Below are 16954 nucleotides of genomic sequence, written 5' to 3'. Positions count from 1 at the left end.
GGCTTATTGCGTTGCTACTCAACAAAAAAAAAAAAAAATCACGCTAATTTACATCAGATGTGAAGTTAGTGTTGAGGCCATATATACTTTACCTGGCGAACAACATGGAAGTGTTGAGGGCATATATGCTTTACCTGGCGAACAACATGGGTATTTTATTCCAAAAGCAAACGAAAGACATGATCACTCTATTCGCATAATTTAAGGTTATATCTGCTCCGCTTAAAAACAGTGAAGGCATTTTTATGAAGGAAAAAAAAAAACGAAGGGCATAATTACTTTATTTTCAATAATTCAGGAGTTTTTTTTTAATCATTTCCCTAGTAGTTGTGAAGAAAAATTTCTGAAAGACTTTCATAATCAAAACTTGATATGTAGAATGAAAAAGGCATTTCAAGTCTCAAGTCAACGCATGCTTAGCTTATACGTCCATCTCAAGATTTCCGTTAGGGGAAAAAGGGCCCAGCAATATAATGACCATTGACATTGGTTTTCCTACTTACTCCCTCCGTTTCAATTTATGTGAACTCATTTGACTGAGCATAACATTTAAAAAAGAGTGAAGACTTTTGAAACTTGTGGTTCAAAATAAGTCTTGAATATTTTTGTGGCTGTAAATCATTCATTTCATAAAGTGAATTTGTTTCCAAATTAGGAAAGCGGTCATTCATTTTGGCACGGACTAAAAAGGAAATAGGTTCACATAAATTGAAACAAAGGGAGTATTAAATAGGGAAAAGGATAAAAAATATCCCTCTACTTAGTTTTAATGGTTAAAAATATCCTCCGTTAGAATTTTGGATCATTTATGCCCCTGCCGTTATGAAAGTTAACAAATATACCCTTCGTTTAACGGAAATTCCCAAATTGATTGAAATAACCGATTTTGCAAAAAATAACCCATTCCCATAATTTACCCGACCCGACCGCCTCCTAAAATAATCCAAGTCTTTCTTCTCTCTCATATTTTCTCCTCCGTCAACTTGGCTCTCAAGCCCACTGCCCCGACGAACTCCATCTCCGACCAACCACTTCTCCCATTCCCTTTCCCACCACCGACGGCTTCCACCACATATCCACTACCAGAGGCGAATCCAGAATTTCAAGAGGATGGGTTCACCAATAGCTATGGGGTTTTTTGATTTCTTTTGCCTTTGGTTCACAGCTTAGCGCCTATGGGGGTTTTTTGATTTGTTTTGCCTTTTGGGACTTGGTTAATTAGAAATAAAGGGGAAAAAAAATCATTAGATGTAATATAAAAAAAGAAACACGTTTTTTACTTTTGGGTAATTAGAATTGTAGAAAAAAAAGGATTTAGAATAATATAAATAGGAAAGTTAAAAGGCTACTTTAGAGAAAAAAAAGCATAAAACATGCAGGAGCTCGGGTTCGATCCCAAGACCCTAAAATAATAAACACAATCCATAACCAGTGTTCTACTCGCCCTAATTTGACCACGTGTTCCTTTAGTTAATATTATATATATTTTTAGAATTATACACAAAATATATTGAGTTTAGTCGAGTGACCATGTGTTCACGTGACCTAAATTTAATACCTAAATTCGCCTCTATCCACTACCCGTTATCACTACTGCAAAGCAAAACAAAAACACCAGGTATGCCTTAAGATTTCTCGATCATCTTTGCACCCTCATTAGCATATCACAAATATCTAGTCACAGTAAAGTCTGGGACCAATATTGATTTCATAAAATATGTTGAAATCATCTTCATTGGTACAGTACGTAAAAACATGTCTCCAACCCTATGCCTCAATTTAAATTATACCTCTCACTGGAAAGGTTCTCCAGAATGCATCCCTGAGTTTGTCAATCTGAGAACGAGTTCTTGAGAATTCTGTTTAGGTGTGCGAATAAAGTACCACATTAATAGCTGAAAAGAAAAAAGAGATACTTATAAGGTGTTGGATACTTTTAATAATGTGAGGCTGTAACACTCATAAATATGAGTTAGGTGTGAATGTGTAAAAACTAGTATTGAGATGATATTTTAGCTATATGAGTCCATTCGAGATGAATTCGGGTGATAAAACGTTCGTTTTGAAGTGAAACCAAAAAGTGGAGTTCTTAAGAGGTTCTAAATTCGTTAAATCTGAGACAGTCTGTACTTATGACCAGTTTTAGGGTATTTACGTTGGGAATTTGAGAAAACTCAAAAATGAAAGTCATAGGTCTTTGAAATACATTTCCAACGATATATTATGGAGGCCGAACGGAGCTCTGTACAAGTAGTTATGTCAATTTTACTAAACACTGCGCTAAACCTAACATGGGCCGCGCGATGGCCACGCTTCGCGCGCGTGAGGGCGCGTGCGCTGGATCCCCGTCACTCGCCGAGCGCATAAAAACACCCTTTCTGAATGTCAGGTCTTCAGGGGGTTCGGCGATGACCACGCATCGCGGGCCCATCGCAAAAACGTCGGGCTTTGGGTCAAAAGTCGGGTTTTCACGGTTATTTCTTATATTTAAGCTTGGGATTAATTCCTACGTTGACACCCAATTTTGTCCCGCCTTCCTCCAAAATATCTATTTACGCTTCTAGTATTTTTGGCAACTTAAAAAATAATTATTTATATTTTACTGCAATTATTAGCTTTTATTAATACCGGTGTTTCATTATCCTATTGTAGTCACTGCTGTTATTAATTTTATTTTATTACTGTTACTACTACCACTATTATCATTTTTTTTTTGTTATTATTATTGTTACCAGTATTATTATAATTTGCATTATAATCGTTTCAACATTTTTTTTACCATCTTATGCACACGCATCGCATTTATTTTCGTGCAATTAAATAATAGCGTTTATTTACTGATATTATCGCACGACTATTACGACGTCATATAATTTTATTTTTATCCGAGCACTAATAAATACATACTTTTATATTAAATAATATTTGGCACACGTTAATAAATAATTAATTGAAGGAGGTCTTTTATGCAAATTCAGAGGCCAAAGCAGTATAAGAAAATATATATTTAGCCCAAGAAGGCCTCACATCAGCCCCCAAATCCGAGCCCAACCAACTCTCAAATGTTTTCGGACCGGTCCGTAAAATCAGCCCACCATTCGATAAAAAACTTACCCGAATCTACCCAGCCCACACTTGTTCAAGCTAACCCAGCCCACACCCGCTTAAGTTAACCCGGCCCACACCCCTTTATGTCATCACCTAAACCTAACGAAGTAACTCCTCAGCGCTGCTTCCTCTCTTCTCACCCTCTCTCTCTCTTCGGCGACGAAAACAGCAAATCCACAGAGCCCTTTTTATGGTCACAGGCCATGCATGGCCCAATTCGGGAATGGAAATTAATGCTTTGTACCCTCCCATCCGGATTCAACCGTTGAAAGAGGGTAAATTTTGTTTTCTCCTTCTTTCTCTTCTGCTTGCATCTAAAACCACCTTAATGATTTTCGTCGATTTGTGAAGTTGAAATGGCTTTCCTTATCAGTTCTTTTTTCATTTTCGGGTACAAGTTTAATGGGTTTTGTCTTCTTCTTCTTGGTTTCTGATCGATAACATAAAAAAAAGCCTCCTAACGATTGGGTTTGAAAAAGAATTGGACTTAAATCCCGCCCAGTTTTGAACCTCAGGAAACCCTAGATGTTTCCTATAAATAATCCTTTCTTGAGTCATTTAGAAAAAAAAGTTTTTTTATTTAGCTACCGGAATCCCCTGAAAATATTAGTTTTCATCCGTCTCTATAGTTCTTGATATCGATTCCAAATACTAAAATCACTTTTGTTTTCTTTGCTCCTGGTATTGACTCGATCCGAGTGCATGCAAACTCGGAGATATTAATATTCGAGTGTAGATCGGAGACTTAAAACTCAGTTCGCTGCACTCGAAAAAGGTAAACAATCCTCTTTTCCTCATTTATTTTATGCATTTGATTTTTGTCATGTTTTGTATGCTAGTGTAGTCCATTTTAGTTTGGCATGTTAGTTTGTTGTTAGACTAGTATTCTTGTTTAGCTCTGTTTACTTGTTATTATAATTTGTTTGATGTAGCATGAGAGTAGGATTAGTTTGATCGTTAGTATATTAAGTCTGTTGTTAAGTTAAAATTCATAGTTTCTATTTGTTTAAAATGATGTTTGGATGCTTATGTGTTGAGTTAATCATGTTAGTTGGCTTAAGTTGCATATTGCCGTATAAATCTGGATAATTATTTAGTAGACTATAGATGATGTGTAGTATCATGTTTTACTTAATTAGTGTTTAGATATGCTATCTTGGATGCTCCAGTTACCAGTTTCAAAAACAAAATATGCTATCTTGGATTAGTCCTTTATGGGAAAAGATATGTAATCCTCATTGATGTCACCAGTCCCATTTCCTAGATATTGAAACATCAAATACATTTCGGGAATGGTTAGTCGGTTTCACATCTTATTTAAATCAGCCCTTTCAATTTTATGGGAAGTTCCAGCTTGTCATTATGATCAATTCAGTTTTATGTTGGCTTGTAGGTTTTGATTAAGTCCTTAAGCAATTTTATAAAAATGGGTAACTATATTCTGTCTCTTTTGAATATTTAAATGTTGAATGGACCTGTTTGAGCAGCCTTGTTTAATCTACCTTTCTTGGGCATGAAATAATTTAGTTTCCTTTCTTAGTTTCCTCCTCTGGTTAACAAGCTAGTCTGAAAATTCATTAAACAAGTGTCATACTTGAGAGGTTATTTTAACAATAATTAACTCTGGATCTGCCTGGTTAAAATATTTGCGTAAGTGCTTTAACTACCCAAATTCAGTTTTTATATCTCAATAATTTTACATCCTTTCCAATGAGCATGCACTTAAGTATAAGGGTCATTTGCAAAATGTCTCCGACAATCAAATGTTTGCTGCAAAAATTAGCTTTAGAAGATAAGATGTCCTCTTAAATGTGTGTTTTGAATTATTTAGGCATGATTATGTTCAGAAGTTTAAGTTAGGATTGCCACTGGAGCATGATTAAAATATTGAGCTTTAGCTTTAACATAGCATGATGTGAATTTGTTTGGCTGCCCACATGTTTACTCTTGTTTACAGAAAGATAAAAAATAAAAAATATGTTTGCTGGTTCTAATCAAAGGTTATAAGGTAAGAGCAAATGAAAATCAATTCAGGTTCCTACTTGTCTATTGAGATTTAGTTTGAATGTGCCCCTTCCCCTTTCAATCTTGTCTTTCAGCTATTTGAATGAAGTATGGGTGCATTAGTTGTTCCATAAATGATCATGAACATTTGAGTTTGAGTATCTGAAGAGGTTTTGAAGGTTGTTTAAAGTTCGGTTTACTTTATGTGTAGTTAGTCTTTGTTTCGACAAGGTAATTGTGAGTTATAGTTATCTAATAAAAGGTTTGGTAGTTTGGTTTTAAATTTGAGACAATGTTTCAAACCAACGCAAAACCCTTTCTTAAGAACCTGTCATTCAGTTATTAGCTAATGTGATGAGCTATTAAAGTCTGGTTAAAATTTCTATCCTTATTAATGTTGCTTCCAAGTGTTAGTTTAAAACTGGAAAGGATCTTCAGTGCCTCTTAGGAGTTTAAGTGAAAGGCTATAAGCTAACAGAGTTAAGAATCTGATTTGGTTATTTCCTCCCAGGCAATAAGATTTGGTATACGCATTCTTCCTTTTTGCATTGAGTGGGCAGATTCTTTGCCTTAGAACATTTTGTAATTGGTTTTGCGATATTCAGTGACTGCTTTATGGTTGATTGGCTGGAATGCTATCAATATACTTATATGTGTTTTAATTTTTGTTAAGGCAGTGAGGTCGTATAGCTATGTATTCTTGAAGTATATTCATGAAAATACATTAATAGGGAGATTAATTGGTCATTATGGATTAAGCTTGAACCCTCCCCGGTGTTAGCCATGCCTGGGATTCCTGGAAATCACTTGGAACTTGTGCAACATCGAGAAGACGGGGGCAAAAGCTTTCCGATATTAACCCTCTAAGCCTCCTTATGAATGTACATACGGAATATACTCAAATGTACATAGCATGTATACAAGTCATTGATCTTTTTTTTTTTTTTGAATTTGCATTATATATGTTTAGCCTTATTTATTGATTACGTACTAATCCTTTTCTTTCGTTTTTATGCATGACCATCGCGTACGAGTCAGAGGGACTCGTCTTCCTCCGTATTCGGTGCTGGGCTAAAGCCCAACATGATTCCTCTCTTGAGTCAGAGCCCCCTGCCCGCAGCATAGAAAAAAAAATTCTGGGCCAAAGTCCAATAGCAGGAACAGATCGCAACAGCATTAAAATGGGCCAAGCCCATTTAAACTTCTTTATTTCTGTTGCTCTATTTTTATATATTTGATTGCTTGACTAACATTTACCTTATCTTTGTTTCTTAGTTTAGATAAATTCTAGTAGAATTAGTGGGGGATAGTTTAGTGATAATTAGAGTTTGAATTTGCTGTCGAAATAACGTATTTAAAAGTTTAATAATTTAGCCTATTTCGTCAAGTTCAAAATTTCTGTTAATTACTCTTTTACAAGTCTAAAATGGATTAAGTAATCTGATTAAGAATTAAATCCGATTTCAAATTATCCACCTACTTCAAACTATAACTTAACGTTTTTTTTATAAGCCCATTTTTTTAGTCTTATGGTTAATTCTATTTAAAAGCAACAAATGACCATTTCTAGTAGTGATAGGAGATGGGCCTTTCTCTCAAATTTAATTTATGTCTTATTTTCCAAACAAGGCCCAATTTTCATAAAAGAGGAATTTACGGTTTTAAACTACTTTTCACATAATAGTAGGGAGCTAATTTGTTATTTGCCTTCTTAATCTTATTTTGTCACTTAATAAACTAAGCAGTTAAAATCAATTGATAATCAGTCATTGAATTGTTTCAAATGCCTATTAGTGTATTGACTAATCCAACATATTTTTAGTATAATAGGGCTAGAGTCTTTCTTCTATAAATTACTACCTTATTTTAATCTAAATAGCAGCCTTATATTCTCCATTTTTAAATCCTGATAATATTTACAAACTATTTTCTTAAACATTTAAAATGTTATATTTATATTTTTAGTCCTAATTAAATAACCTAAGTTTGGTCGGTAACTGTCATTAACTGATTCTAAAGGATGCCTAACCCCTTTCCTTTAGGATAATCAAGAATCCTTACCTAGAATCACATTAATTAAGCAAACCATTAACGGAGGTTTAGTTTAACTTTGCCTTAGATAATATTTAGATGTCCTAATTCACCTTTAAAATTAATTAGGTGGCGGCTCCTTAAAATAAATAAAATAGGAATCACCAATATGTTGTACTCTACTTTGACCGGTTTACAATGGGGTATAACATCCTAAACAACCCTAAGGCCTCCCCAAACCTCTAAGGTGAGTTCCTACTTCATTTGCATTGATTCTACACTAAATTCACCTCTTCTTGACACTAGTTCATCTCTTCAACCCTAGATTCTTAAAAACTCAAGAAGAAGGAGATAAAGGCGTGTGGAGTTCGTCTAAGAGGTAAGACTTTTGATTTTCTGAGTTTAGTAACAAGGTTTGGATTGGTGTAGAGCATACTACAAGATTACAATTCACTACTGATTCACATACGGATTCAAGAACAAGTTTAAGACTAGAAAAAACCCTAGTTTTTCGAATAAGGGTAGAAATCCCTAGAATTGGTTAAAGTTCTAAACCTTGTTATTAATAACCATTGTAGTGTGATTGTTGAACTTGGAAGGAATCCGTTTTCTAGCTTATAGAGGGATTAGAGGTATGCTCTTTTTGAACATACTCTTTCGAACGGTTTTTATGAACTCTTTGGTTGTGGTTTGTGCACATAAGGGACAAACCCACATTAAACCTTGTTTGTACTATATTATATATACGTACTCATGATTGTTTTCCTCTCTAAAGGATGATTGATGATTGAGATATAAAGCTTTGGTATTCGAACTTGAATTACCCCATAAGGGATGTTTAAACTTGATAATTAAAAAGCTTGACTATCTCATGTGAGTTCTTTATAATGGATTGTGTTGAACTTGAAACTTGTTTAAAGAAGTGAACCCGGTTTACAAAACTGAAATGACTTGATGTACCCCCATAATGGGATGATGAACATAATCCTTGATGAATAATGTGACTATCATGATATGACTTGTGATTCGGCTTCCATGCCATGATTTGAGTGATTCGGCATCTATGCTTGGATGGTGATCTGGCTCCTTTGCCATGATTTATATTGTTTGTGTTTGGCCTAGCTACTCGGGAGGAAAGGTAGTCACTATGGATCCTAGTGGAGCTTGCCTAGCCATTCGGGAGAAAGAGTGACCATCGAGGGTCGATAGCTCCGGCATGGTTCATGCCAAGCCATTTGGGAGGAAGAGTGGTCATCGAGGGTTCACAACCCTGATGTGGTTTTGCCTAGATATTCGGGAGGAAGGATAGCCGTCGAGTGTGACAAACCCCGATGTGGTGCTTCTATGCGATTTACGGAACCTTAAATGGTCGTCCCTTCGTTATGTTGATTTGGGCTTGTATTGGCATGTGTGATACTTTGGTTGCCTGTGAGTGGCTTGTTGATGATCTTGAATTCATGGTTGAAAGACATAAATGTGATAAACAACATAACAAGTTGAAATTAATTTATTTCTTCTTTAACGGTTTTCATTAATGGTGTTACTAAGTTTGGTGATTTATCCTATCTCTTAATTTAAACTGCTTTTATTGACACCGCTTTAATGATCCTTATTATATTTTTTTTTATATTAACTATTGTCCTAGAGACACTCACTGAGTGCCCAGTACTTAGGCATACTATTGTTGTTTCTGATGGGGTGTTAGGTAACGAAGAAGAGTAGGTACAGACAGATCCCGCGAATTAGAGTTCCTGCTGCTTTCCAGATTGTTGGTGAGGCCACACATTTGTTCGTGGGTTTTCATTGAGTCAATTATTACTTCTTAGCAGTTTCAGCCTGTGTCCTGAGTTAGTTTATTTTCTTAGAAACTCCATAGATAGTTATAAACTTGTGGGTAGCGTCTTGGATGTCTCTTATGTCATATGGAGGCATGTTGCCACGTTTTAATTTAAATGTTGAATAAGACTTCCGCTGATTTTTATTTCATAATTTATGACCATGATCTTTATTAGTTATTTATAACATCTCTTAAACTATTAATGAAAGATTATTAAAAATAGACTTGGTGGTTATTGATCTATAAAGTTCTTCAGATGTTGTTCATGACATCGGATGACGGTCAAGTCTACGGTGTGTTTTGGGGAGTGACAGAGGCCTTCTGGGAAAACCGTGCGGGGTTGGCCCAAAGTGGACAATATTACATCATGTTAAGAGTATCTTTGGGCTGTTTTAGCCCAACAACTGGTATCAGAGCCAATAGTTTGGCGGGATAAGTATGAATATGGCGGAGTGTGGCGTGGGGCCCGGCTTAGTGCATTTGCCCCTCTATGGGCCGATTTATGACCTTTACCTGTAGCTTTGAAGATACATACACAACCTTTGGAATTCGGTGACCGTAAATACACTGACGATGTGGGTAGTACACAGACATGTTGAATCTTTGACCCGTGAATTATGGTAATGAGCCATATGGAACTTAGTTCGAGGTGGAGATTATTTAAGTGTGCTAACAAAGTACCACATTGGTAGCTAAAAAGAAAAGGGAGATACTTATAAGGTGTTGGATACTCTTAATGATGTGAGGCCTTTGGGGAAAACCGTGTTGGCTTGGCCCAAAGTGGACAATATCGCATCATGTTAAGAGTATCTTTGAGCCGTTTTAGCCCAACAAATTCCCCACTACGGTCATTGCGCACGTTTCAGCTAGTAGTTCGTCTTCCTTCTTGTAGGAAACAACCTTCCTTTTCCCATCAATGGTGTTGTTGTTTGACTTAAGTGCAACCAAAGTCAATGCCACTGTTGCCTTATGAATGGTATTTTTAATTTGTTTTGCTTTGTAGCAGTGATAACGGGTAGTTAAAAGATATGGGGCGGCAGCCGTCGATAATGGGAAAGGGAATGGGAGAAGTGGTTGGTCGGAGATGGATTTCGCCAGAGCGGTGGGCCTGAGAGCCAAGTTGACGGAGGAGAAAATATGAGACAGAAAAAAGACTTAGGTTATTTTAGAAGGCAGGTTGGGGCGGGTAAAATATGAGAATAAGTTATTTTTTGCAAAATTGGGTTATTTCAATCAATTTGGGATTTCCGTTAAATGAAGGGTATATTTGTTAACTTTCACAATGGCAGAGGCATAAATGACCCAAAATTCTAACGGATGATATTTTTAGCCATTAAAACAAGATAGAGGGATATTTTTGATCCTTTGCCCTATTAACTAATTTCGCCTGTATATCTTTCAAAATGAAGTTGCAACTGAAACAAGTCCGACAACAAATCCAAAAACAAACAAATAAAGACAGAAAAAAGTAACACAGCATACCAATGGTGTTTTTTTAATTGCACGACCTAATAAAAAATGTTTACCTGTACAACGTTTATATTAATCAGTGCAAAATTAACAGGAAAAAAACATTAATATTTTGATACAGGATTCTGCATTTTTTTAATTGCACGACCTAATAAAAAATGTTTACCTGTACAACGTTTATATTAATCAGGGCAAAATTAACAGGAAAAAAACATTAAAATTTTGATACATCTGCATTTTGAAAGTAGTATAAGCACATGGTTAAATTTTTTTTCTCTTAGTAAAAAGAATTGCTTTTAATTCTGAAAAAGAAAAGCTAAACATAACGTTCAAACAATTTTTAATGTTTCATTTTGAGTCTCGAGTGAGAAAGAGTAATACCTAACCCCTGCTTAGATTCCCAATTATCCTGTCTACTCCATTTTTCTTCCTAATAAGACATTGAGCAGTTGAAACTTAAATAGCTCCCCTACTAACTTTGTTTGGAAATACAAATCTTAAGACGTTGTCATTAACGTAATTGTACGTTTACTGTAACACTTATCATAATTAATGAAATACATATATTCTCTAGCAGATGACTATTTAATCAAGGTTAGGAATTTTGGGTGCACATGACTTAATCACCATCTGCACCAATTGTTATCCATGTTGTTCTACACCAGAAAACATAAACAAAATGTCTGATTTAAAGAAAAAAAGAAGAAGCAAGCAGTAATGTATAAACGAAAAAATAAAATCCGAGCCCACATAGTTTACTATGTGTACTTAAGAATTTAATCCCCCCAGTACTCTAGGTATAGAATTAATTCCTCCAGGATAGAACTCATCTTTATCGAAATAGTGGTAACTCAAACTCCAGCACCTTCGAACGTCAAGACTGAAGCAAATCACACAATCCTATTTTTTTTAAAGAATAATGGAGAGAAGAGCATCTGAGGCAAACCTTTTGCCTTTCTGATGCCTTTTCGGGAAATATCTTTTCATGAATGCCTTTATAGGAAAAGACACGAAAACATAAAAAAAGGAAAAAGAATTTCGGTCTAAAAACTAATCAATCAATTAGATCATGTGACCAAAGCAGAAGTCGAGCCGAGCGACGATGACGACGCGAAACTTGCATTCTTTCCAACTTTTTATGCTAGTGTAGAAGTGCTTTCCTTTCTATATCCAATAAATTCTTCTCCTTTCTCCAATATGGGACAACAACCCTTCATTTCTCATTTACAGCTCAACCCAAAGGTCATGGGTTTGAATCTCATTCACACACAAAAAAATCCAGCAACCCCCCACTTGAATGGGGAATGACCATATGTAAAAAAAATATTCAAAAGCCTGTGTGATTCGCTATTAAGAAGTAATTGTCTATGGATAAGTAGGTTTCCGTTTGAACTTTCCATAGTAAACATATATCGTATATACTTGGTCATGAATTGGCAGATGTGATATTCTTGAACTGTAGATCTTCATGTATACCTAGGCAATATAAATCATACAATTAATTCTTGATCGTCTTTGATCTTAATGGTTGTACTTGTTTCAACCATGAACACCACCTGGTTTTATGAATGCGTAGAGAATTGGCCTTACTATTATTCTCCTTCAAGGCTGAAGCGGAAAACATTGCATTGAATTCTAAACGTGCAACCCATATATACATTGATTGATCATGTCATATCAAACTTAGGAACCAGTAAAAAGTTTTAACGCTTTGTCCTTGTTTCCAAAAATTTCTTATCACAATGAGAGAAAACACACAATAATCCACAAGAACACACAGTTCTCCCAAGATTCTCCAATATTTGTTTCACTAGTCAATAGTGTAATCACATGTTAAGAACATGAACTACACCATATATATTTACAGTCTAAGATCGTGCCTGAATTACAGAGAAGTAGAATGCTCCAACGAACAATTAGGAATTAATCTTCCTTCGAAGTTCTTCACAGAGAAGAAGAGAGTATATTTTATAAACAGAACAAGAGTTTCTTTCTTTCTGTTACGGGGAGAAGAAACTAACGTATAGTTTGCAGATGGAAGTTCCTACATTTAGGACTTACTTTTATTTTCTTGAAGTGACACAACTATTCAGAGACTTTTCCAACTGTTGTACCCTTTCTCCTTTTATATATATATATATATATATATATATATATATATATAGCATATGGATCCGGGTTGACCCACATGGGTGACCCAAATCCAATTTTCAATATCTCTCACTCACACATAGTGGGTCAACTCTCATTCCTAAGTTGTAATTTTCATGCATAACGACTAGACCGTGTGACCAAAGCATACTTCGAGAGCTCAATCGCTATACATCTGTTAGGAATATATAGTATCTCGATTAATGAAGCTTGAAGTAGATTGCAGTATGCAATACCCTAGATCATTTGTCGCATTCACATCTCAACATCTCTTTTGTCATAATTTGAGTTGTTCTTATTTCGAAGACAAACATAAAGGGTCGACCAATGAACACAATTAATGTGATAATACTCAATGATCTTACTCATCTCATGAATCTCTCAATCTCAATTTGATATGCTTTTCTAGAAATGTTCCGCCAGACCGAATCATCCATGATCTCTTAGAAACACCCTACGATAGAAAACATCAAATTAAATCTCAAGAAACTGGTCAAAGTCATGAGGGTACTAAGAGAAAATTACTCATAATTTTTAGGGCTTCACATGATACCAAGTAGAGATTAAACTTGTATCATCCTTATAGGTCATTAATGCGTACGTGGTATGAATCACGTACCACAGGATTTACTCCTTCCTCGTGAAGCTTATGTCTTTTGACAAATTAAAATACTGTGCAGATGATAGTCCAGACAACTCATGTCTAACTTTGAGTTCACATATCTACTCATACATTTTATCCATCAAAACTCGCATCTAGCATTAAAACAGACGATCACATTTTAATCACATATGATTAAACTAAAAAACAAACGACATTCTTATTATAAACTTCAAGCTCTCATATTAGTTTATAATTGTATCATCTCTATCTGTCACCTAGATAATAGAGGCGATTGCCTGTGTGAATAGGCCAATCTTTTTGTCTGTCGACATACTTACAATTGGAATTTATGTTCTAAACATAAAAACTCATCTTATGTATATGAAACAACAATGATGAATGATTTAAGCATCAACTAACATTTACCACAAAATGTAGTTTTTACGTGAACATGATCCACATAAATTAGGATTTATAAATACATCATCACTACGTAAACCCAATGATACCATTCATAAGCAACAAATGCTATGGGTTTTGTTAATATGTCTTTTACCAAGTGGTGTGTATAGATGTACTTCATGTTGACTTCGTTATGTACAACTACGTCTCTGACACAAAATTACACTTAATATACTCTAAATCTTCTTTTCAATTCCTTGACAAGACAAGGAATATCCTATTGTGCCTTTAAAATACCTTTGTATCATCTTAACTGCTTTCTGGTATTATTCTCTAGTGGAGTATGAGGACACATCCTCCCAGTCGAAATTTCGCCTCTAGAAATAGAAGTATTTATGGATCAAGAATACATGACACTTCAAGCCTTATGCTTGAGTTTGAGAACCCTTTGTTCCCAATAGCTTTAAGGTCCAAAATGTCAATCAACTCTCACTTCGTTTGATTTCACGGACTCCATTTCAATTCTATTGCTGTAACTATTTATCCTTAGTAGGGTATGTAAGAACCTACATTACACTATGTAGCTCTTTCCATCAAGTGGAGTAACTATATATGCTTCCCCTTCAATCTCAAATCGATGAGACAGAATTCAAGGACAACTCGTGTGTCGAGGTTGAGATTGACAAACTGATTATCAATTACTTAGTTACTCCCACGGGGACCAACAATATTAAATGGATTCTCTTTTGATCGTCTATTGGTGTGGTAGGAACATATCCATTATCACCAACTAATCCACCCGAATCCATTTGAGTATATACAATGGAAGCAATCCGGTCCGTAGTTTCATAAAGCGACAAGTCATGACCTATCTCACGCTACTTAGAAAAATAATTCATCACGTGATCCAAATTCAATTACAGTGTTGTAGACCTTCACTTATGAATATACTACATTTTGGACCGTAAGAATATCATGAATAAATACAATTACTTCCCCTTGGAAGTAATATTTGTCGATTGTCATCTATCCATAACATATATGGAGTAAAAGTAACTAACTTTAAAAGGATTCACACATTTTAGATCGCAATGAACTATCAGCGCTTTAACTTTTCCAAATGGTGTTCTATTTATTTGTTCGCTAGACAATATTAGTAAGTAGACAAATCTACTTTATCTATAGCACCAAGTAAATATTGTTTTGCTAAACAATTCTTTTGTGGTTAACCACTAAGGTTAAGTCTAGCACGCCGTATATTTGTATCAACACTTGACGCAAATAAGCAGAAATAAATATTCATACTGGAATTATATATAATATCCAGTATAATAAAATCATAGGAAAAATCAATACCATATCTCGTATGTGCCAAAATACAAACAAGATACATTATAAGGCATCGTAGACACATCAAAAGCCTTAAGAGTCTTTTGCTCTACTAGGACATACTGTATATTATGTCACTGTTTAGCTTTTCACCTACGTTAAGCTCGGAGACTAATATTCTCATAGAGTTGACATAATGATAACAAAGTATAAACTATTTGAGACATCTATGTTCATTTTTAGAGCCTAAAATCCATATATATACCAATCCTTATAATAAGTAATTATATTAAAATTAATTTCACATTAGATTTGAAATCGAAAGTTCACTATGTTCCCAATCATCATCCAAATTCTAATGTTCAATGAATCTAACATAATCAATTATTTAAGGAACACGTGTCTTAAATTACTGAAATTCAAGATTAATTAAGCAGAAATTCACAATGATATACACATTTATATTCACTAGGGTGCTTAAGTCCAAAGATATATTTTAGGTCTTTGGTAGTCTTCTAATTTGATTCAGCTGTTGGGGCAGATATCCTCTCCTTGATCCTCATAGAGGCCATTAAGGGACTTATTTAGACGTGCGATCTATTTCTTAAGACTCGATCAAAAGTAGTTTTGTGGGTCCACGGTATTTGTAGAGCGAATGCTCAAACCCGTGAGGGCCGGTATGCAGGTAATGACCCGCATCTCGTCTGGTATAGGGTCGCAGATTCTGGTATGACTAGGAGAAATTAATCTTATGCTTGATCCTTCGACCATTTGGTCATTATGTGAGAATTGATTCCTTATCTCAATCTGGAGTATATACGTTTGTGGTATGCCTCGAACGTGTAGAATTTTTACCACCATAAGTAGTACCCCCATTTACTAAGAATGAACTTGGTCTGGCTCAGAAATTGGAAGCCACCAAATTAAAAACCGCTTTGACTTTTAAATTTTGAAGACCCATGTCGTTTACTGAGGTTTTTACTTGTTGTGTTAAGTCACTTGCACCTTACCTACTCTTTCCCTGAAGGCAATGATAGAGTCTTCTGGCTATCTATTATAGTGTTCTTAAACCTTTGTTTGAGGATCATCTGCCCTGTAAGTTTCTGCTCTCCATTCTTCTTCTTCTTTAATTTTTGTGATAGTCATGAATGGTCGAAGCTCCCGCGACAAATATATTAACTTTTTTTTTTTTTGTGCATTCTAGCTCTCACATGGAGATTTTTTTGTCTGAGGATGCTTCTCCTCTAAGGGATCAAGAGATCAGAGAGGAAGTTCTGGTGTTGACTGAGATGCTTGATGGTCCTCCCCTTGTTTCTGACGAGGATCTTCTCCGTTTTGTCAGGATTTCGCGCCTTTAGTGGCGGAGATTAGGGACTGTCACCTTATGAGAGACTTTTGACCCAGTTGACAATTAGGTCCCCCGCCTCTGGACCCCATGGGGGTGTGTGAGTTGAGTGGGTTGGTGTTAGCACAACTTTCGCTTGTGGTATGGATCATGTGTTTGAAATACATTTGTGCTCAGGCGGGGTTGCCTCTTCCTATTATTGGGGTATTTCGACTTTATCGCTTTACCTTGCTTGATTTGTGAGGATTTTGACTTGTTTTTCACCCACAAGCTTGAGGTAAGTGATTTTAACTTGAATATATGCTTATTTCATGAAATTAACCTTGGATTTGTTGTTAGAACATGACATCAAATACTATGAAAATTGGGGATTTCTCTAGATCTAGGATTACCTAAATTGAGTTTTGAGTATCCAAATGGACTCTAAATTAAAATCTAAGCATAAATAAGGACTCGTGTGGTTATGGTTCACATGATTTAATTTTTATTTAGAGGTTTAACTATGAGGCTCGGAATTGACTTTTTAGCGTTGCCTTTTTACCTAGACCGCTTAGTAAATTTTGAGATTGAGTCCCTTTAGCTTCGTTTGACATTTATAAGTATATTTTTTGCTAGGGTTGAGCCATTTGGACGCGTTCCGGTGTGGAAAGGCAGTCTTAATGGATTAAATCTC

This window comes from Lycium barbarum, chromosome 8, assembly GCF_019175385.1.
Source record: "Lycium barbarum isolate Lr01 chromosome 8, ASM1917538v2, whole genome shotgun sequence".
NCBI classification, from domain to species: domain Eukaryota; kingdom Viridiplantae; phylum Streptophyta; class Magnoliopsida; order Solanales; family Solanaceae; genus Lycium; species Lycium barbarum.
Note: the sequence above shows the minus strand (reverse complement) of the source record.